General features: G+C 43.8%; 1 protein-coding gene across 2 annotated transcripts in view; it reads left to right on the top strand.

Annotated features, from left to right (window-relative positions):
* LHFPL2 (lipoma HMGIC fusion partner-like 2) overlaps positions 1 to 24259 on the top strand; it is a 174827-nt gene that overhangs the window by 53410 nt on the left and 97158 nt on the right. The window lies entirely within an intron of this gene.

The following is a 24259-nucleotide window of genomic DNA, read 5'->3' as shown; positions in this document are numbered from 1 at the left end:
GCTGCGATTCATGGGGTCGCAAAGAGTCGGACACGACTGAGCGACTGCACTGAACTGAATCATCACCACCAATCTCCAGAACTCATTCATCTTGTGAAACAGATACTCTGTACCCTTAAATGGGAGCCCCCCCCCCCATTCCTTGTCTCCCCAGCCCAAGCCAACCACCCTTCTGCTTTCTGTCTCTGAGATTGGACTACTCTAGAGACCTTGTATAAGAGGAATCTTATGGTGTCCCTTTGTGACTTGCTTATTTCATTTAATAATGTCCTTATCAGTTGAGTTCAGTCACTCAGTCGTGTCCAACTCTTTGCGTCCCCATGAACTGCATGCAGCACGCCAGGCTTCCCTGTCCATCACCAACTCCTGGAACTTACTTTGGCCAAAGTATTGGAGTTTTAGCTTCAGCATCAGTCCTCCAATGAATATTCAGTACTGACTTCTTTTAGGATTGACTGGTTGGATCTCCTTGCAGTCCAAGGGACTCTCAAGAGTCTTCTCCAACACTACAGTTCAAAAGCATCAATTCTTCAGTGTTCAGCTTTCTTTATAGTCCAACTCTCACATCTGTACATGACTACTGGAAAAACCACAGCGTTGACTAGACAGACCTTTGTTGGCAAAGTAATGTCTCTGCTTTTTAATATGCTATCTAGGCTGGTCATAGCTTTTCTTCCAAGGAACAAGCATCTTTTAATTTCATGGCTGCAGTCACCATCTGCAGTGATTTTGGAGCCCCAAAAAAATAGTCTCTCGCTGTTTCCATTGTTTCCCCATCTATTTGCCACAAAGTGATGGGACCAGATGCCATGATCTTAGTTTTCTGAATGTTGAGCTTTAAGCCAACTTTTTCACTCTCCTCTTTCACTCTCATCAAGAGGCTCTTTAGTTCTTCGCTTTCTGCCATAAGGGTAGCATCATCTACATATCTGAGGTTATTGATATTTCTCCCGGCAATCTTGATTCCAGCTTGTGCTTCATCCAGCCCAACATTTCTCATAATGTACTCTGCATATAAGTTAAATAAGCAGGGTGACAATATACAGCCTTGATGTACTCCTTTCCTGATTTGGAACCAGTCTGTTGTTCCATGTCCATGTCTGATAATTCTGTAAAGGAAGAGCTGCATATGGATTTCTCAAGAGGCAGGTCAGGTGGTCTGGTATTCCCATCTCTTTAAGAATTTTCCACAGTTTGTTGTGATCCACACAGTCAGAGGCTTTGGCATAGTCAATAAAGCAGAAGTAGATGTTTCTCTGGTATTCTCTTGCTTTTTTTTGATGATCCAACGGATGTTGGCAATTTGATCTCTGGTTCCTCTGGCTTTTCTAAATCCAGCTTGAACATCTGGAAGTTCACGGTTCACGTCCCCGTAGTTCATCCATATTGTAGCATATGTCAGAATTTCCTTCCTTTTTAAGGCTGAACAATATTCCATTGTGTGTATTGTGTGTGTGAACCACATTTTATTTGTTCATTCATCTCTCAGTGGACTGCTGGGTTGCCTGCACCTTTTGGCTATCGCAGTGAATCTTGCTGTGAATATCGGTTCTTGTTCTGATGGAACAGCAAGGACCCAGGAGTAGATTCTGTTTTGACTGATTGTGTAAAGGAACCTCTGTTTATACAGCTTCGAATCTTTTTTGCAATTCAGAAAGAATAGCCACCCAATTGTCTGGAGTAATCCGGCTAAGTGTGTGTTTCTGTGTACTTGGATTTTTCATTAAGTTGAGGATTTAATGTAGATGAAATTAGAAGGGAAGAAGTGAAAGATGTTAAAAAAGAGAGGGCGGAGTCTCTTGGCCACACAACTGTGAAACTTTGTTAGAGAAAAAGGGGGAGAAGAGTCACTCCCCCCACAGAGCAGAGAATTCATGCTGTTTACCTGGAGAACTATAAACCACCCAGGAGATAAACCCAGGTTAGCTCTTTACAGAATTATCAGTGTGTCTTCAGTGAGAGGAATCCCCTCCACACAGCTGGCTGCAGCTTGCAGAGGCTTCCTTCTGCCGCATGAGGCATTCATCCTCTCTCTCCTTGCTGGAGGTACCCCCCATCCTTCTTGAACTACTGGGCCCGAATGCCTCACCATCTCTGGTTCTTCTGGTTTCTTCCAGAGTTCCCTGGATGGAATGCTACCACCGCCATGGCATCTTCCCTTTGGCCTCTAACTATAGGTCTGTGAAGTGAAGTCGCTCAGTCCTGTTCGACTCTTTGTGACCCCATGGACTGTAGCCTACCAGGCTCCTCTGTCCATGGGATTATCTAGGCAAGAATACTGGAGTGGGTTGCCATTTTCTTCTCCAAGAAATCTTCCTTATCTCTCATTGCTATTCTTTGAAATTTTGCCTTCAGTTGGGTATATTTTTCCCTTTCTCCTTTGCCTTTGGCTTCTCTTCTTTTCTCAGCTATTTGTAAGGCCTCAGACAACCACTGTCCCTTCTTGGATTTCTTTTTCTTGGGGATGGTTTTGGTCACCACCTCCTGTACAATGTTGGGAACCTCCATCCGTAGTTCTTGAGGCACTCTGTCTACCAGAGCTAATCCCTTGAATCTATTCGTCACCTCCACTATTGTTCCTTTATATCCTCACAAGACCAAGTCTTCAGTACCTTATATGCCCTTCACTTACCTTCCAAAGGACTTGGTTTTAACAATGCCAATTATTCCAAAAGAATGTCTGTGTTTGACACTTGTCAGAAAGAGCTCTGTATAGGTGGGAGGGTGGAGATGATGATGGGATGGATTATAGGGCCAAAAGGATTTGCAGGCATTTTCTTTGCATTGGTCTCAGAATTTCCGTTGAATTGCAAGTTGTTATCCTGTGTTTCTATCCCAGCTCTTCAGCTCTGCCTTTCCCAGATGATTTCATTGAAAAGCAATGACGAATGATGACTTGTCTTTTCTGCTGGAGCCTTAACAGACAGTTTTTTCCCAACTGTAAACATTTTAGTAAGTCTTTTGTTTAGTGAGTCATTAATTTGATGAGGAAAATGTCCTAATAAAGATAAAGAAACTGTAAACTGTTTCAAAAGCTGCAGAGGGAAAAATGTTCAGGCCCTTGTAGGTCAACTGCTTCCTCTTGTTCCTTGCATTTTGTCTGTTGCTTGGTCATGGGAACAGACAGAGTTTTGGGGTTTATGTCATCTGAATTCCCTTCTGTGAGGAACTTGGACGTACATACCAACTGTGGATGTCTGACTTCTGCAGAGTCTCTTTATGGACAGGGGCTGTATATGAGGTGGTTGTTTTGAAAAATTGTTATTTAGTTGCTGAGTTGTGTCTGACTGTGATCCCGTGGACTGTAGCCTGCAAAGCTCCTCTGTTCATGGAATTTCCCATGCAAGAATACTGGAGTGGATTGCCATTTCCTTTTCAAGGGGATCTTCCCGACCCAGGGATTGAACCCATGTCACTGGCTTTGGCAGGCAGATTCTTACTGCTGAGCCAGCAGGGAATCCCCTTTATGAAAAACTGTCAATGAGATTTACCCCTTCCACCACAAACTAGCACATTAAATGTGTCACTAGGTTGGCATCGAGACATAATTGTTTCGGAAAAGGCAATGGCAACTCAATCCGGTACTCTTGCCTGGAAAATCCCATGGACAGAGAAGCCTGGTAGGCTGCAGTCTGTGGGGTCGCAAAGAGTTGGACAAGACTGAGCGACTTCCCTTTCACTTTTCACTTTCAGGCATTGGAGAAGGAAATGGCAACCCACTCCAGTGTTCTTGCCTGGAGAATCCCAGGGATGGGGGAGCCTGGTGGGCTACCGTCTCTGGGGTTGCACAGAGTCGGACACGACTGAAGCAACTTAGCAGCAGCAGCAGTACTCAGAAGTGTCATTAACTCCCAGGAATAAAGGGTCAGAGATCCTAAAATAGATCAAAGGCTAAAGAGACTAGGAAGCCTTCTTAGCTCTAAACCTGAGATAGCATAAGGCAGAATCTGCATTCTTCATTTGTATGAAATTTTTCTGGGATTATCATGACCTTACGTTCTTCATAATTTTGGTAATACTCAATGTTCCAGCATGGATATAGCTATTTCTTGGTTTTATTTGAATGTTTAGTGAAGTGTAAACTTATTTCATGTATTTTTTTTTTTTACAGAAATGTATTGATCTTTATTAAATCCGAGGGTGAGCTTTATAGATGTTTAAAAAGCAACTGTCCAGCAATGCTTCATTTAAATGTCAGGAGGCAGTTGTCTGTCTCTGTGACTCTCAGTCTTTCAGGAGGGAGACCCAATTGAAGACTGGAAAAGAAAAAATAACACACTCGAAACTTCCTTTGATAGAAACTTTGCTTGCAGTATTTATTAGTTGTAAAAATGTATGAAGTGAGAAGGGAAAAATGAACCCTATATAGTCAGTAAAAATGAAAACCAAGAGCACAGTAAACTGAGGGGCTAAGTACATTAGAAAGAACTTGGATTTTGTTTTACTTGTATTATCAGTTAATACCTTTATGTAAGTTCGTATTTGCTCTCTTGCCAGGTACTTGTCAAAAGGAAACATGATGATCCAAAAATAACCTTTCATTATAACATACCTTTAAAAGTATTGCTCAATGTTTTGTTATCATTGACTGGGACTTCCTGGACTATCCTTCTTCCCCCTGCCAAAAAAAAATGTGGTACTAGGTATAATACCGCCATCTGTGTGAAGTTTGTGCATTTGTATTAGGTTGGTGCAAATGTAATTGTGGTTTCGGATGTTGAATTTTAAATTTTAAATCAATTTAAATTCAGCCTTCTAAATCAATTCACCCTTATAAATAGGCTGAAACACATCTTTTTAAATCAAAATAAGAACGATTACAATCAACACATTTTTGCCAATGAGAAATAAGTTTGTTCATTCCTATAGCTTAAAAATTCGTGTTTCGGATTCAGGGAAATTTTGGAAAGCATCTTCTGCCTCCTGCTGGCTGCAGAAGAGTTTTTCCTTCAAAAAGTTCTCGAGATGCTTGAGGAAGTAGTAGTCGGTTGGCAAGAGGTCAGGTGAATATGGCGGGTGAGACAAAATTTCATAGCCCAGTTTGTTCAATTTTTGAAGCATCGGTTGTGTGACATGTGGTTAGGGGTTGTTGTGGAGAAAAATCGGCCCCTTTCTGTTGACCACTGCTGGTCGCAGGCGTTGCAGTTTTCTGTGAAAGAGTGAGTAAAAGTTGCTCAGTTGTATCCGCTCTTTGCGACCCCATGGACTGTAGCCCACCAGACTCCTCTGTCCATAGAATTCCTCAGGCAAGAATACTGGAGTGGGTAGCCATTCCCTTCTCCGTGCATCTCATCAATGTGCTGAGCATACTTCTCATATGTAATGGTTTCACTGGGATTCAGAAAGCTTTCATGGATCAGACCAGCAGCAGATGACCAAACAGTGACCATGACCTTTTTTTGGTGCAAGTTTGGCTTTGAGAAGTGCTTTGGAGTTTCTTGGTTCAACCACTGAGCTGGTTATTGTATAAAATCCCATTTTTGTCACATGTCATAATCCAATCAAGAAACGGTTTGCTGTTGTTGCATCTAGTAAGAATACGACACTTCAAATGATTTTTTTGATTTTTGGTCAGCTCATGAGGCACCCACTTATCAAACGTTTTCACCTCTCTAATTTGCTTCAAAGGCTGAATGACCATGATAGTCAACACTGAGTTTTTTGGCAACTTCTTGTGTAGTTGTAAGAGAATCAGCTTCGATGATGGCTCTCAGTTGGTTGTTGTCAACTTCTGATGGCCGGCCATTACACTCATCTTCAAGGTGCTCGTCTCCTTTGCAAAACTTCCTGAACCACCACTGCACCATACATTCATTAGCAGTTCCTGGGCCAAATGTATTGTTGATGTTGCAAGTTGTCTCTGCTGCTTTACAATCCGTTTTGAACTCCAATAAGGAAATCGCTCAAATTTGCTTTTTGCCTAGCATCGTTTCCATAGTCTAAAATACATACAAAATAAGTAGCAAATTATGTCATTAGCAAAAAACATAAAGCAAGAAATGAGCTTTAAAATGATGTATAACCTAACCATATTTATTTAAGAATATATTCCAATATTAAATGGCGAATTTCAACAACGCAGAACGGCAGATTACTTTTGCACCAGCCTAATATAATGCTGCAAGAGCATTTCATAGCAGACACGACAAGCCAAATTTGATAACTGTATAAATATATTTTGGTTAGCTGTCTTTCTAACTACATAGAATTATGAAATGCTCTTTGTGAGGTGTGATCTTGCAAACTACACAGGTTATATTCCGCCATGACACCCTGCAGGGGCTGGGTTTAATTCTGGACCCTTTTAACCTCTCATGATTGTCAAATAAACACGTCTTTGGTATGACGGGGGCTACACAGATGGCCAGGATTCCTGCATCCATTCAGCTGACAACTTTGTGTGCCACTCCAGGCTGGGTGTCAGCTGGAGCCTTGGGCACGTGAGGTGAGCTTGGAGAAGACAGGCAGGAACCAGCAGGTGTGCGACTGCCGAGTCTGCACAGACTGGGCAGAGTGTGCCACGGAGGTCTCTGCTCAGCACTCACCACCTCCTGCAGTAAAGGAGGGCCTGGGAGGCAGGTCAGGACTAGGTACCAGCTGAGCTGTGCCTTGACTGCTGAAGTCCAAATCTAAAGCTGTTTTTCACTATAGCCTTTGAACCGCACTGCCCGTATGAATTAGGTGACTTGGTCATTTTTTAGGGAAACCTTTATTACACTCCCGTTTTGTATGCATATGGAAACAGTGCAATGGAAAGCATGGTCAGGGCCACTCGGGTCTGACTTCGCATCCTGGTTGCCACCTAATAGCCACTTGACCTTTCTGGACTAAAGATGAAAAGGGATACTGAAATATGCAGTGTGTGTTGGTTTCAGGGCATGAAATGAGGTGGCCGATGCAATGATCATTATTAGTGCCTCCTCTTCCCTTAGTGCACCAAAGTTGAATACTTTAAAAAAGGTTCTGTATTTTGAAAGGTGCCTGATGAAATCAGGAAAGAAGGCAAGGCTAATGACAGGATAATGAGAGTGACTCACCTTGGGCACCTTTTATTGTTTCTGGACTAAGAGCTTTCTTTACATCTCCCCATCTAATTCAGTAATTCAGAAATAGGGGCTGTTTCATCACCACTTTACAGATGAGAAAAGTGAGGTGAGAGTGGTTCCATAACTTGAATTAACTCTGCCAGTCTGGCTCCAGAGCTCTTAACTGTCAGAACGGAGCTTCCAAAGAGGACAATGAGACACTGATAACAGCACCTCATCCTTTAAGGAACACTTCTCTGTACCTTGTTATGTTTCTTCCTCATAAGGAAAAATAGGAGAGGGCTAGAAATGGGGTTAGAAGACTGATGACTTGCTCAGTGTCACTGAATCCGTCCGTGGCTGAATTGGTGCAAGAACGCTTCCTGCTTGATAATCTTGTGTTTACAGGATGAAGGTAGATCAGTGCAGAAATCCTTTTAATAAGTGAATGCTGTTAAATGTTTCAAATACGGAACAGACTCAGGGAGGTTGCATGCATTGTCAAAGTGTCACATGTCACTGTCGCATTGTCAGTGGCCAGCATAATTAGAAAGGGCACGTCAGCCTCAGAACCACACCGCTTCTGAGCAACCCAAGTGGAAGGGCTGGGAAGGACCGATGCAATCTGTCTTCTGGTCCCCTGGCTAGGGTGCCTCCTCGGCTGCCTCCTGGATTCCGGAGCTGTCGTGGGGGAGCAGCCCTGGAGCAGGTTGCTGTGAGCACTTGCCGTGAGCCCCGGTTGCCTCCTGCTGCAACCAGAAGGGAGATGATAAGGGGCCTGTGTGGTGAGGATGGTACGGGCCGCCTTCTTCCCATGCTAATCACGCTTTCTGCAAATTGAAGGCTCAGCGCAATTTTAAAGAAAGCAAGAGAGACAAGAAACCAAATCTGGTTGGGCCAGGAGCCTTTTGGAATTATGTGGTGTTCTACCCTGTAGCTGGAGATCCAGTTTCAGATGCCTGTGATTATGGCCTTTGCAAACAGTTGTCAGAGAAATTCGTAAGACTTCCAAAGGCTGCGGAAGAGCAGATGTGGCATTAAATTTCAAGCACAGTAACTCATAATAGCTTACATGTGGACCCAGAGTGTTCAGGATTCAGGCCTGAGTCCCTGTGACCAGGAGGTGTGGGATGTTGAGCAGAGGTGTCAGCATTTTCTGGTGATCTTTTCCTGTTATGTCCCTTATTCCCGGCCCACAGACCCTTACCAGTGGGAGAACTCTTCCATAACAGCTAGCTCACAGCGCCTAACACTGTCATCCCTTTGTCCTGTTTAATAAGAAGACTCGACGTGACTGCTTTGCCAACAGGCATCAACCATGCCAGCAGATAGACTGTGGAAAGTGTGAGTCTCTGTGTGCTCAGTTGTGTCCAACTCTGCAACCCCAAGGACTATAGCCCACTAGGCTTCTCTGCCCATGGAATTTCCCAGGCAAGGATACTGGAGTGGGGAGCCATTTCCTACTCCAGGAGATCTTCCCAACCCAGGGATCCAACCTGTGGATTGGCAGGTGGATTCCTTACCACTAGTGCCACCTGAGTCTCTATCAGTTCAGTTCAGTCGCTCAGTCGTGTCCGACTCTTTGCGACCCCATAGACTGCAGCACGCCAGGCCTCCCTGTCCATCACCAACTCCCGGAATCTGATGTCCATTGAGTCGGTGATGCCATCCAACCATCTCATCCTCTGTCATCTTCTCCTCCTGCCTTCAGCCTTTCCCAGCATCAGGGTGTTTTCTAATGAGTCAGTTCTTTGCATCAGGTGGCCAAAGTATTGGAGTTTCAGCTTCAGCATCAGTCCTTCCAATGAATATTCAGGACTGATCTCCTTTAGGATGGACTGGTTGGATCTCCTTGCAGTCCAAGGGATTCTCAAGAGTCTTCTCCAACACCACAGTTCAAAAGCATCAATTCTTCAGCGCTCAGCTTTCTTTATGGTCCAACTCTCACATCTGTACATGACTACTGAAAAACCCATAGCTTTAACTAGACAGACCTTTGTTGGCAAAGTAATGTCTCTGCTTTTTAATATGCTGTCTAGGTTGATCATAGCTTTTCTTCCTAGGAGCAAGCATCTTTTCATTCATGGCTGCAGTTACCATATGCAGTGATTTTGGAGCCCAAGAAAGAAAGTCTGTCACTGTTTCTATTGTTGCCCCATCTATTTCCCATGAAGTGATGGGCCCAGATGCCATGATATTCATTTTTTGAATGTTGAGTTTTAAGCCAGCTTTTTTGCTCTCCTCTTTCGCTTTCATCAGGAGGCTCCTCAGCTCCTCCTCACTTTATACCATGAGTCTCTATGGCCAACTTAAATTGGCTGTGCAGTAGACATTGTCCTGTTGTTAGTGAAGTTCAAAGTATTTAGCCTTGCCTTGTTTAATATTTCTTTTCCACAGTTCAAATGGCATGGACTTTAATGACTGTCAGAAATACCTTTATTTTATTATTAATAATGAAGGTCAAGATCAAAAGGATAAGGTGTAATTATAATAAACTAGCAGTTGTTCTTTTTGAAGCAAAAGCTGCTAGGTTTCTCCTTATCTCCAATAAAGAGGTAAGCTTACTGAGTTAAAAAATTTGAAGTGTTCATTAGTCAACAAAAACGATTAAAAAGAATATTCTAAGTCTTAGTATATCTAAAAAGGATATTCTCATTCTTGTTATATTGAAACACCCTTTTCTAGAGCGTTTCAAATAGTAATTGCTGGAAAACACAGTTTATCCTAGATTAGTAAGTGGAGAACCCTAAACCGAGTGGTGGAATAGAATTTAAGGATCAACTTGTTTTTTTTTTTCCCGTATAAAATCTGGACGTTTCTGCGATTGCTTTATTGAATGTGTCTGCCTGCTCTGTTGGGGAGAGGAGCCAGGGAGGATGGGGCCTTGCACAGGCTCCCCCCTGGAACACTTACACACTCCGAGTGGGAGTCTCTTCGCAGGCTTGACTGCCCCAGTGTGTAACCGTTTTGTGGTGACTGAGGAAGCAGAGACAGGCTGAGGCGCCAGAAGCACACCAGCTCTGGGAAGCTGCGTGCACTGGGCTGCAGATCCTGCGTTCAGACACTGCGGTTCCTCTGTTATGCTCAGGGCTTCTGCAAAGCCAGGTGGGGTAGCCCTCTTCTGTAAATGAGGCAGTGTGAGACTCAAGGGATAACACGGAACAGCCACCTCCAGTACTTGCCTGCTGCTTCATTGTTACGAAACCGTCTCACTTAATCCTCACAGCCGCCCAGTGAGGTGGCACGTTGATGAGCCCGTGTTAGGAACAGCAGAGCTCTTAGAGGTTTGAGTCACTTGCCCCAGGGAAAGGAGACTGAAAGGGCAGCTTTTGGCGGCACGTGGTAATTATGTCCCCACACTGCAAATAGTGAAGCCGGTACTTACCCCCAAGAGTCTGCACTCCAGAGTTGATGCGGTTCCTCCTCCGTAGGTCCTTCAGAGAGGTACAGCCTCAGATGAAAATGGCCTTGCCATCCCTTCCACTTGAAGCTCTGACACTGGGAGCTTGTGTGAGAAGGGTCTGACTGCAGGCCCTATCTGTAGCATGGAGTCGATAGCCTGTCTCTGTGATTGTTGTAAGCCATCCAGGGAGACGAATGCAAGGGCTCAGTTCGTCCGTGATGAGAAGGAGGAGGTTTGTTGTTACCGCTGAGGTCCTCAGTGCTCTTGAGGTTTGAGTTCTGGAAGATTCTGTCTCCCTTGATGCATGGCTGGGATGTTTCTACACGGAACACTTACTTACTCCTGACCCTCTGGTACTGCACACACCCACAGTGGTTTCCTGGGGGCTAGTCTCCAGGGATCGCAGCTTTAGCACCTCTTTCATCATCTGTTTCCTATTCATTCCACATACCCCCAGGTTCAAACTTTCAAGATTCTTCTACCTCATCAAACCATGGAGACAGCTGGGCCTCTGGTTCTTGCTCACCCTCCTGCCTTTCTAAGGCCAGTGGTACCCATAGTCTCTGTCCAGAGCTAAGCTTTTAGTTCATCCTTGAAAGATTTATGGAACATTTTTGTCCCAAGCAGAACCAAATGCTTTGTATCCTTGTGTGTCACTTAGCCGGGAGTGAACACATTATCATCTTGTCTCGTTTCCTAGAAACAGATACAGACAGGCCCACAGGAGGACCTAAGAGATGAGGTCACACTGCTTCCCTCATTTGCGTTGTCAATGAGGAGTACTTCCTGACAAATGCTGCTGTTCTTTTTACCTTCTCAAGAAGTTTTTCATCCTGGCTGTCTTTTCTTTCTCATTTACTTATGGGAAGTGGAAAGAATATAGGAGGCTCTATTCCTAGTTTTTCAGTATTAATCTAAATTTTATGAAAATCCTAAACTGATCAGCTTCGCCCTCCCCAGCTGAAATCTCCTTGAGCTTAAAATGCCATCTCCTTTTTCAAAGTCGCCCTTCTTAACTGCTTGCCAAGAGTTCAGAATCATTTGGGCTGGATCATGTCAACATAAACTAAGACTAAAGATCTCTTATTTATCTTCTAGAAGAAAAGCCATTTTTAAAACTGTCATTCCTTTCAGAGAAAAAAAGAGAATGAAAAACTAAGCCATTGATAAGACAGAATAAATGAAAATTTGAATGGAATGGGGACAAAATAAGTTCCCTTATTTTTAATTGTAGGGCTTCTGTTCATGCAAAGTGACCCAGGGATAAAGAAGTAGCCAGTTTGAGTTGAGCTAGATAAAGATGAACAAAAAAGTTGAAAACCATTGAGTTATTTGCCATCTCATTTCCTGTTATTGCTAATGGAATGGGTTTCTCAACCAGCATCTTCCTTCTGATTATTACAGATGAGGAAGCTTCAGGGACTTACCTGATCTTTTACTTCACCTGAAGATCCCTGTCACAGTCCTTGATTAGATATGCTAAGCTGGAACATAAGTAAAGTGTTAAATGAGATTTTTTTAAGAGCAATTTTTTAAGAATCCTAAAAATCAGTCAGTCCACTCAGTTAGCCAGTGTAAGTTACGCATCATGGTAGGCATTTCAACTTGGCTCGATGCTGAAATCTGAAATTATTCCAGCTGTGGCTCGAGTCGTTGCTCTGTTTTGACCCATGGTACTGGGAAATGGCCAGAGAGTAAAAATGGCAAAATCGCTGAAGTTGGGACCCTTCATAAGCCTTTTTGCTTTGTTTGAGGCCAGTTTTCATCCTTTTTTTTTTTTTTTTTAAGTGTTAGTAGCTCAGTTGTGTCCAGCTCTTTGTGACCTCATGGACTGTAGCCTGCCTGGCTCCTCTATCCATGGAATTCTTCAGACAAGAATACTGGAGTGGTTAGCCAGTCCCTTCTCCAGGGGATCTTCCCAACCCAGGGATCAAACCCAGTCTCCTGCTTTGTGGGCAGACTCTTTACCATCTGGGCGACTCAGATGCAAAAAGAGGGAGGAAATAAATTACACTTTGGTACTGAGATTTGAGTTAATCTTTAGTATTATACCAAGTGTACCTTCTCAGAACGGTCTGCTCGAAACACAGCTTTCATGAGTAAGCACTCTCCCAAATCATAGCATCTAGGTAGCAGAGAGCTGGACCTGGAGTCTCTGAGCCCTCACAGTGCTCATGTATGTTACTGATGGATCTCATGATAATTTTACCTTGTTAGAGGACCTGTGGCTAAGAAAAAGCATGATAAGGGAAACCTAGCATGTAAGGTGGAGTGGAGAGTAATGATGTCGGAAGCCTTGTACTGAATGATTCCTGGAAGGTGGTTCCCAGAGGAAATTGATGATGAAGTGAAGCTGTTCATATCACCCCTTGATCTCTTAGCAGAAGAAGGTACCCCAGGTGGAGGCAGAAGCCTCTGAAATAAATATGACCCAAGCCATTCCCAAACAGAGATAAATGTTTCAATTTGAAATGGAGCTGCCAAAAGCTCCATACCAGGAATCTTCTTTCTTACAAGAAAATGAAATTATCAACCATACCCTGGTTATGGGTGATCAATTCCAAACCCTGCTAGAGAGAGTCTGAACTCAGCCTCATTTGGACTAGTTGGCAAAAAAGAAAAAGGAGGAGGTCTTACTCCTCCTTTCTGCCCCTTAGGTCATAGATTTTCCCTACTCTCTCATTGCTTTTGAAAAACTCAGTAATATTCCTTTTATTCTTTCTGTGATTGATGTCTTTGTCACAAAGATTATGTGCTGGCATTCCTATCTTTACATTGATCCTGTAAAAAGGTGAAGTGCAAACGACCATGCCAGAGAAGGAACATAATTAATGTCTTTGTGATGCTGTCCAAGTTCTTGAGAAACTATTAGAACTGGATTATCTTGGTGTTTGCCAGTTGAGGTCAAGCCAACAACTCTACTTGTCTTTCTTTCCCAGAGGGCACGAGAAGAAAAGACAGAGAGAAAAGTTCAAGGAATTAAAAACAGAGCTTTCATTAGGATAGCATTTGAGGTCAGGTAAACATCTCTTTAGAGTTTCATTGAAAAATTCCAGGAGGCCAAGGGCAAAATCTCCAGAAGACTTGTTTCAAGGAGTTATAGCTCAGTGGAATTTAAAATAATTTAGGAAATTTAGGAAACCTGAGTATGACATTGCTTAGGGGACATTTAGAAAGACAGAAAGGGAAAAGGACACCAAAACCCCAAATTTCTTCTCATTTGAAAACTGTGGAAGGCCTGGGAATGATTTTCCAGAGTGACTAGGAGACACCTCTTCATTGTACACGCGTTTCTTTCCAGAGCCCGCACACTGTTCGTGTATGTTATCGATGGATGGGGTGTTAGTTTTGCCTTATTATAGGACATATAACTAAGAGAAAGCATGCTGAGGTGGAGAGTAATGATGTCAGAAACCTTGTACTAAAGGATTCCTGGGAGGTGGTTCTTAAACTTGTGAATTTGAGTCACGAATGCAGAGACCCATGGTGCATATAGGGTCATCTGGGCAAGGAGAACAACAAAACGACAAGCAACAAGTCCATCCTTGTAACCCAGGCACGTGTCCAATGTGTGTGGTTTAGCCTGTAGCATGGTTCTTAGTTGTTCACTTCTGTGTTGTTGCAGTTACTAGTTTCAGGGTTCAGATGACATCTTTAACAAGAGCTAAGCTCTTGCTTAACTTTTTTTTATAAAGTTGAAAGCAACAGTCCCCTTTGACTCTGAAGGAAATTAAACCACAAGTCAGATTACCAGTGGAGACGGTGGAATTTCTGTCCCAGAGATCTTCAAAAGCAGAGCATGAACGTTAGGTCACTTAAGTAAGTCTGTTTGGGGACTAACCAAGATGACACTTTGCAGAGTTCCAAGTTCATAAAACAACTCATGTTACTATTCATATATCCTAGAACATAAGGAAAATCAGTACTTTGTTCCATTATCTTTTTAAAAATTTATTAAAAAAAATTTTTTTTACTATAATACAGTTGATTTAACAATGTTGTGTTAGTTTCAGGTCTACAGCAAAGTGACTCAGTTATGCGTATACATATATCCGGTCTTTTTTTTCTTTTAGATTCTTTTCCTGTATAGGCCACTGTAGAGTATTGAGTAGAGTTCCTTGTGCTATACGGCAGGTTCTTAGTCGTTGTCTATTTTATTATATAGCAGTGTATATATGGAGAAGGCAATGGCACCCCACTCCAGTACTCTTGCCTGGAGAATCCCATGGACGGGGGAGCCTGGTAGGCTGCAGTCCATGGGGTCACGAAGAGTCGGACATGACGGAGCGACTTCACTTTCCCTTTTCACTTTCATGCATTGGAGAAGGAAATGGCAACCCACTCCAGTGTTCTTGCCTGTAGAATCCTAGGGATGGCGGAGCCTGGTGGGCTGCCATCTATGGGGTCCCTCAGAGTCGGACACGACTGAAGCGACTTAGCAGCAGCAGCAGCAGTGTGTATATGTCAGTTCCAATCTCCCAATTTATCCTTCTGTTCCATTATCTTTTGGCTTCTTAAAAATGTGTTGACTTTTCCATGCCCTGAAATGAGTCTCTCATTTGTGTTGTAATGCTAATGTTGCTTGTGGAAATTTGGGAGTGAGTAGGAGGGAGGAAGAAGGAAGTCCTTTTATAAGATGACATTCGATCTTTTCAGAGGATGGCACTGGGAGGTCACTTGGCTTTGACAGAGCTGGCTTGCCTGAGCATATTAACAAACTCCCCAAAGAGCGGCGTTTAGCTTGAGGGCACTTCCTGTAAGGAACTGTTGCTTTACTAAATGATCAAGCTTGCTGGCTTTAAACAGTCTATTAAATGAGAAGAGGTTGGTTGGTTCATTGTCATTGGAAGCTGTTAACTTTACAAAGTTAAGAAGATAGTCTGAAACAAGATTTTTAAATCATCTAGCTCCACTGTCAGTCCATAATGACGAAAATGAAAAAGTCAGAAAGTTGTTTTGTGGCATGCCAAACCACAGTGAGCATAGTTCTGGATGACTTGATGAATTCCCAATGTCCCTGGGGCCCTCTGCTTTCTGCAGACTGTATCCAGCCTAGCCTACCACGTGGTGATGAGCGAGGCTCCCTCCCGCCTGCTCACCTTAAAGCGACACTGTTCATTGGCTTGTGAGCATCTGTAAAAAAAAGAATTAGTTTCTTTAAAAATGGAAGAAGTTACAAGCCATTAAAGGTGCTGAGCAGACAGAAAAACAAAGGTAAAATTGGAAGGGTTGTGTGTGTGTGTGTGTGTGTGTGTGTGTGTGTACCAGTAACTTGTGAAAACATTTCATTCTTTTTAGTGAAGATTTATCTTAACAATTTTAGGAAGGCTGATGTCCTGTGTGACTCTGTTTCTTGGAATTGTCCAGTCAGTGTAGCATGGATTTAATACATTCCTAGGGACCTAGAAATGAAAATATGCTACCTTCCCTTTGTCTTTCTTCTCTTTGTCTCTTTTGTGTGTCTTGTTTTCTTGCATAGGCAAAAATAAAGGAGAGAACGCTGTTACAACATTTGGTTTTAGTGCTGTTTTCTTTCCTTGTTCCATTTGAAAAAGGACACATCCATTAAAGTAAGGCCCTGTGTTTTCAGTTGTTTCTCTCTTTTAACTTTCCATTCATTTGAAGTTGGCTCTGCCATGTGGTGGTTTTCCAGATGTTTGTTTATTTACAGTGAAACCCTTTCTTTCAAATGAAATCTTGTGTTTAACTTTAATATATGAAACAGAGAAAATACAGCTGTTCTTGGGGTCTCCCCTCAGCCTCCTCCCATCTCCTGGTGCCTGAGGCACAGGTGGGCACCCCAGGGCCCGAGGAACCTGGTGTCCCCTGGCATGAGCACAGGATTAGGAGAGAGTATGCAGTTTGCTGTCCCCCAGCTTTGCCACCCAGACATTTTTTTCCTCACTTCACTTCTCTGGACTTAAGTTCCCTGTTCGAAAAAACAATGGCTTTGTATCAGAGCATCCCCGAGGTTCTTTCTGCCCTCTTTCTGAAGGAGATCAGCCCTGGGATTTCTTTGGAAAGAATGATGCTAAAGCTGAAACTCCAGTACTTTGGCCACCTCATGCGAAGAGTTGACTCATTGGAAAAGACTCTGATGCTGGGAGGGACTGGGGGCAGGAGGAGAAGGGGACGACAGAGGATGTGATGGCTGGATGGCATCACTGACTCGATGGACGTGAGTCTGAGTGAACTCCAGGAGTTGGTGATGGACAGGGAGGCCTGATGTGTTGCGATTCATGGGGTCGCAAAGAGTCGGACACGACTGAGCGACTGATCTGATCTGATCTGAATAGTCAGCAGTTCTGAAGTGTACACAGAGCTCTGAGGCAGTGAAAAGTTCAGTGACTGAGGAATGCAGACATGGGGAACAAGAGATCTGGCTCAAGGAAGGATTGTCCCCTGCCAGCGTGAAGGGTTCATGTAAATGAGAGCACAGGAACCAGAAGTCATGCAGCAGAAGAAATGTCTCTGAAGAGAGTGTTTTCTGGAGATTTCAGTGAGGCATCCTCTAACACACGGGAGTGGGAGCAGAGGGTGGGGTTTGAGCCAATTGGGGGTTGCTGTTTAACCATTGACTGCAGTCGAATATGCTGGTAAGTCCTTGGCTATTAGAGCTTCCCAGGTGGCTCAGTGGTTAAGAATCCACCTGCAGATGCAGGTTCGATTCCTGCATCTGGAAGATCCCCTAGAAGGGGAAAAGGTGACCCACTCCAGTATTCTTGCCTGGGAAATCCCATGGGCAGAGCAGCCTTGCGGGCTACAGTCCATGGGGTTGCAAAGAGCCAGACACAACTGAGTGACTAAGCACACATGCCCACACTGGGCTGTTCACAAATAAAATGATGTTCCCTCGCTAGAGAAAGTTCTGTGCTGTCTGTGTGTGTGTGTGTGTGTGAGAAAATGCACTGAGGCCTAGTTTAAAAATCTGCAGCCAGTTAACACGTTTGGTTAAGAGAATGGGGATGGTGCGGCCAAGGTCAGGGTTCAGTCATTCGCTCAGTGGGCCAGTTAACTGGGCAGGGCTCTGGAGCCAGACTGTACTTTTAACCCTGACCAGCTGCTCCTCACATGTGTGCCAGGGGTCACAGGGAGGGTCAGAGAGCCTGGAAGGATATCTGAACTCAGCTTTTCCTCCCAGGACCTTGCAGGCAGGTCCTGGTCAGGGAGGGCTTGGCATCTTATCTTGTGGGTAGGGGATGGGGGTTGGGGGAGCACACAGTCTCCATCTTGAACAGCCTTGAGGAAAATCTAAAATACTCTTTGTAAGCCAGGGTCTCAGTGAATTCTGACTGTGGGTCTTTCCAATTTGAAGACAGAACTTTCAAGGCTAAGTTACAGTAGAGATTACTGAAATAATGCTCTATAGTTCTTGTGACTGCTGGCCTCCTACTCTTTTGGGAATTGGGAGAAGGGCTGGTGTTAGAAAATAGATCTGTTTGTATTTTAACCCCTTGAAGCCCATTGTTCTCTGTAGCTGTTCTCATTTCTTCATTGAAACACCACTTTGTAATTAAAATTGAAAACACTTGGTTTTCATCTGTAAAAGAATAGCGTACAGGAATCTTATGAAAGTTGTTTTTAAAAATATGATTCCAGTGCTCACAGTTCCCCCAGAGAATGGTTCTGTATGAATAGATCTTACTACTAATTAAACACGGAACAGTTTCTCTTGTTTCTTAGCATAAATACAGTCATGTATGAAGCCTACGTGGGATTTCATCTTTGCCCAGGGAAGCAATTAGCTTTAACTGTCATTTCTTTTCTATGAAAGATAGAAAAAACAAGTCATCTGAGCTAAAGTATCTCCAACACTTTTTTGAGAAGAGACATGTTCATTTTTGTAAACATTACAGAAGTATAAACCTTACGTACCTCTTAATCTCTGCACCAACCAATCCTCACAGTAAATGGTCCTGCTCTAGAGCCAGTGGTGAAAATGGGTATAAAAGTTAGTTTTAAGACATCTGTTGGGTTTTATCCCCAGAATTAATTTGCTTCACTCCAGTGGCTTCCAAAGTGTTTGTTTTCATAGCGAGTGCTTTCAACAAACAAAATTTTCAGTGGAATTTTAACATTTTAAAAAAAGATAACCGCAGAGACAGTGAAGTCCTGGCCGGGGACGCACGCTTGCTCCTCCGCCCCGCCAGCGACACCCCAGGGCCCCTCTGCAGCCGCGCTTGGGGCGGGCGCTCCACCCAGTTGCTTCAGCAGGTGTGTGTGGCGGCGTTGGGCCTTCCTTCGGCTCCTTGACTAACTCTTCTGAATGGCACACTCCTGGTGACGTCCGTTGCCCCAGCACCGACTCTGGGTGGTTATTTTTAGTTAAGCGACAGTTAGTCACAAACTTAAAAGCAAACCACTTAAACCAACCAGTGATTTTTTTTTTCCTGTCCTGAAATTGGACCTTTCCACTTGACTCATCTTCTGAGTTTGGCTCAAATGCCGTATTTGTCACTACTTTTTAGTCTGTGCCAGGAGGTTTTTCTCCCAGTGAATTTACGTTCAAATCTGCAATAACAGTGCTTGTGGCACGTTAGATGCTCGTGTTCACCAACCTGGTAGGAATGAACTTTTTCCTTTTATGCCTCATTCTGAATAATTGTGTTCCTGACTGCCTGCTTTCCACTGTTGGAACAACACATAATAATACAGCATTAGTTCACACGGTGGGTAACGCTGGAGTATCTTTTAATCAGACTGATTAGCCTGGAGTAACTCAGAATGCTACACAAGGAAAAGAGCCTCCTGTAAATATACGATTCTTGAATCAATGCTTTGAGAGTAGAGTGGCACTAAGGATCGTCGGTCTTAGTCTGACGAGTTGTTCGTATATTGCAAAGCATTTTTGAGATTTATTACTTAGATATTTACAATTTATTACTGAGATAATTACAGACAAATTACTTCTGTCTAGAGTAATTTGGCTAAGCCTGGAGGAGACAGACCAGCTATTTCACTTGTACTCACTCCGTTAGTATGCATCCCTGTAAGGTAGATGCTATTAATTTTATTTTTTTTAACTATACGATAGTCAGCTCTTCCCTTACTCTGGGATGATCTCACCCTTAACTATGACTTCAGTCACCTCCTGATAATTTCCCAAATTCTATGGACTGCTCTAAACTCTTCAGTTCCTGCACTTTGCCTACTGGCATCCCCCCTACTTGGCCACCTAACCAGTTATGGTTGGCCCTCCATATCCCTGTGTTTTGCACCCACAGATTCAACCAGCCTTGGGTTAAAACCTGCCAATACAGAGGGACAGCTATACTTCAAACTTGAAAACCCTCAATGAGCAGATAGAGGCTACCCTCATGTGATCTCCTTTTTCCCCCTGAGTTTCTTATCTTGATCCAGACATTACCATCTTCCTCTACATGTATTCATCAACTGACGCTGAGAACTCAATCTGTCTCAGGTGCTAGTCCAGATATTAGGTGTCCATATAGCACAGACTCAAGCATATTCAAGGCTTTGCTTTAATGGAGCTTGCACTTTAGTGGACAAACAGCTAACTTAAACAAAATAATAAAAAACTGTATCTATACCTATCTATTGGGAGAAACGTCAAGAACCTCAGATATGTGGCTGATACCACTCTAATAGCAGAAAGCAAAGAGGAACTAAAGAATTTCTTGCTGAGAGTGAGGAAATGAAAGAGCCAGCTTAAAACTAAATTTTAGAAAAACTAAGATCATGGCATCTAGCCCCATTACTTCATGGCAAATAGAGGGGGGAAATGTGGAAGTAGTGACAGATTTCCTCTTCTTGGGCTCTAAAATCACTGCAGATGGTGATTGCAGCCATGAAATCAGAAGACAATTGCTTCTTGGAAGGAAATCTATGACAAACCTAGACAGTGTTTTAAAAAGCAGAGACATTTGTCTGCTGACAAAGGTCCATATAGTCAAGGCAGTGGGCTTCCCAGTGGTCACGTACAGTTGTGAGAGTTGGGCCATAAAGAAGACAGAGCACCAAAGAATTGATGCCTTTGAACTGTGGTGCTGGAGAAGACTCCTGAAAGTCCCTTGGACAGCAAGGAGATCAAACTAGTCAATCTTAAGGGAAATCAACCCTGACTACTCATTGGAAGGACTGATACTGAAGCTCAAAATCCAGTATTTTGGTCATCTGATGTGAACAGATGACTCATTGGAAAAGTCCCTGATGCTGGCAAAGATTGTGGGCAGAAGAAGAGGGCAATCAAAGGATGAGATGGCTGGATGGCATCACCAATAGTGGACATGAACTTGGGCAAACTTCAGAAGATGGTGAGGGACAGAGAGGCCTGGCATGCTGCAGTCCATGGGGTCGCAAGGGGTCAGACATGACCGGGCGACTGAACAACAGTACCTGTATATCTAGACATGTCTGTATCTACCCATTCATCCTTTTGTGTGGATGGCTGTCAGACAGTGGTGAGACACCTGGAGAAAAATACAGCAGGGTGAGGGTTCTGGAGACCACGAGGATGTGTGTTGCACTCTTCAGCGAGCACGGTCAGGGAAGAAGGTGGTATTTGCACAGAGACTTGAATGAAGTGGGGATAAGCCATATGCATATCTGTGATCTGGAGGCAGGCCTGTTAATCCTTGCTACTCAAGGACTGAGTCATGACCATTTTTTTTAATGTTGCCCGAGCCATAGCTTGTAACTGGATGTACTTAGCCAGCAGATGGATGTACTTGGACCTGGGAACCAGATAAGGAAATAATTACTACCCAGTGTGCTGGGTGTGGCACAGTCATGCCTAGAAGTCTGCATGGGCTCTGAGAAGAAGCAGATAGGAAGAAGGCAAAGGCAAGAGTACGTTTAGAGTTGGTCTCACAGATTACATTTGAGGTCGGTCTTAAGCAGAGTTCCATGTGTGGAGTTGGCGGGTAGGAGCATATAGAGGTAAATAGAGACTGATTTGGAAGACATGACATCAGCTTTGGGGTTAAACCAGCCCACCAAGAAGGGGAGCACAGCACTGTGACTTGTGATAGGGAGTGGTCAGCAAATTTAGGTGACCTGGAAATAGGTGTGTGTTCTAAGAGGATAAATTCATTAGTCTGACCTTGAATGCTGTCCTTGGGAAAGAACAAAAGGGAGAAAGAATCTTAGGTTTTCCCTTTTATCCCTTTCCCAGGTAACCCCATACCAACAATGTTCCTTCCCTACATCCCCCTTATCCTGTGTCCTTTTCTGACTTTTAAAGACAGCTTCAGCAAGGATTCCTTATCTGAGGCTATTGCAGAAGCCTCTGACAGCTTCACTGGAAGATCAGTCATTATGTGTTTTGAGAATAAACTCTGCTGTGTTGTGCCCCCAGGAAGGGACCTGGTGACCCCGGAAGCTGAGGGAGGAGGGGCGGGGCTGACCTTTGCTTCTGACCCAGGGTGAAGCTGTCTGGGAGGAAGGACAGGTTGGCTCTCTTAAGTGAAGGGACATGGGCTCTGGGGTCACTCACTGGGAATGGGACGAATGTGCAGTGGGGACCCTGCTGGAACGATCTGGCATCTTCCATATGCAGCTTTGGCTTTATTTTGGTTTTACTGTGTTTGCCTTCCTCTTCTCTAATTTGTCAGGGCAGGTTTCCGCCACCTCCCACTTGAAGTTTTGTTTAGAAGGCTTTATACAGAGATTCCATGACAAGAATTCTGGTGTAATAATCGTTTTTGTTCTTTAATACCAAATCTTTGCATTTCTCTGTGCGCTCAGGTTCCCCTGATCAGATAAGCAGAGCTGGTTGACGAGCTCAGATCTTCAGCATGCCTCCTTCCCTCCCTCCCTGGAGCGCAGCTGCTGGGCTTCCTTCTTCCTTGTGGGCTGGTGGTTGTCGTAAGCAGGCCCTGTTACACGGCTCCTCTGCCAAGGAGCGTTGGGATTGACTTTTATTGATGTTATACTGTATGTTACTGTGTGAGATTTAGTGCCATCATAAGCTTCCTAAGAATATTTTATCAAAGGTTCATGTCCCCTTTGCTTTGTTGTGATATGGATTTTTACAAATTTCTCGAAATGTTTGTCCCTGAAAGTGATGAAAGCTGTGTCGTACGGTTTTCATGCAGTTAATGTTTGAAGTGACTTTGTTCTCCAGCCTTCATTCAGAGGGTGTCCTCACTCGTGCCCTGGTGACCTTGTCTGTGGTATAAATGAAGATACTTTTCATTGTCTCTGCACCACCAAAATCCCGTTACCCGCTCACCAAGGTCCAAGGTTTAGCAAAGCTCAAAGCCTTTGATTCTGAAGACGGAAGCGTCAGGTTCTAATGCCAGCAGTGACCCACGTACGTTGTGGTGTAAGCCACAGTTCCCAGCCCTTCCTGCAGGGTCTTGGGGGCGCGGTTCCAGGGCATCTAGGCAGACGGTTGCCAGCAGCACATGAGAGGAAGTCCTTTCCTGGAAAGTAGCAAATACAGCCTCGTTCTGGTCCCCTCAGTGCCTGGCAGATGCTTCCCCAGGTGCCCAGTAATTTCTGGGTGGAGAGTGGATAAAATAAAGGACAGGTAAATGCTTCCATGCACATGTAAGATAATGAAAAGGGTAAGTATTTAAGCTGGGTTTTCAAAAGCAAACTATCCTATCAGTAGAGCTGTCTTGCTTAGAGACAGTCTCCTTTTCTCTGATTTCTTTCCTGTGTTTTTGGGTAATCGCAAATCCTTTAAAGGAAAGGCATTTCCAGAATGGTGAGCTGGCCTGTTCTGATCGTGTAACAGCCCTATGCCTCAATGAGCTTCACTTCTGTGATGGCAATGCCATGTGAGGATCTTCGAGAAGCATTCCTCAGGTCAAACAGGCTCATTCCTGGACTTCACAGGGTTTATCATTGATGGCCAGCCTTGGAGCAGTGTCTTTACCTGCTGTACATATGCCTTGGCCTGTGTGAGTCCATATTACCCTCTTTGGAAAGCTTTTGAATGAGTAGACTTTATTTTGAGTTTAAATCTTGGCGTCTGTTTTTCAGAACACTAGTCTGTTATTACTTAAGGCTTATGCCCAGATTTGGAATGCAGGCTGCTAAGAAATGTCAAACAGAAAGGGCTTGTAGCACTTAGAGTCCAAGTTCGTCGTGGGCTGCCTTTTGGCCTGGCGTGTGCCCTGGGCGTGCTATGCTCACCTGCCCACCTGTGATGACTGGATCTGTCGGTCTGAAATGATCTGTTCTTGAACAAGTGATGTTGGGTTATTTGATGAGGTTTGCTCATTGCCAGTGCCTGACTATATTCACAACTGCTTCTCTTTTGCAAAATGATCATATGCCTATATTCAAGTTTAAAAAATAAACAAGAATATTAAGGGTAGTTGTCACTCAGAGGAAAGTTTTTCAGAATTAAAGAGCTCTTTAATTATGCACACACTCTCCTCCACCACCTGTATTCTAAGGCTGTTCCAGGACAGAAGACATTCATGGAGGTTGGTCCAGACATTGATTTTTTCTGTTTTTGATTGGAGGATAATTGCTTTAGAATATTGTGTTGGTTTCTACCACACATCAACACAGATCAGCTGTCGACGTATGTCTGACCCTCCCTCTTGAAGCTCCCTCCCACCTCCCACCCCATCCCACCCCCTCTGGGTTTTCACAGAGCACCAGATTGAGCTCCCTGCACCACACAGCAAATTTCCACCGGCTGTCTAATTTTACATATGGTAATGTATATGTTTCTGTGCTACACTCTCAGTTCATCCCACCCTCTCCTTCCTTCCTGTGTCCACAAGTCTGTACTCTATATCTGCGTCTCCATTGCTGCCCTGCAAAGATATATATATATGTGTGTGTGTGTGTGTATATGTATCAGTCCTGGAATATATATATATATATATATATATCTCCATATAAATTT

This window comes from Bison bison, unplaced genomic scaffold (assembly GCF_000754665.1).
Source record: "Bison bison bison isolate TAMUID 2011002044 unplaced genomic scaffold, Bison_UMD1.0 scf7180017864252, whole genome shotgun sequence".
Lineage (NCBI taxonomy): Eukaryota > Metazoa > Chordata > Mammalia > Artiodactyla > Bovidae > Bison > Bison bison.
This window is presented reverse-complemented; position numbering and strand designations above follow the sequence as displayed.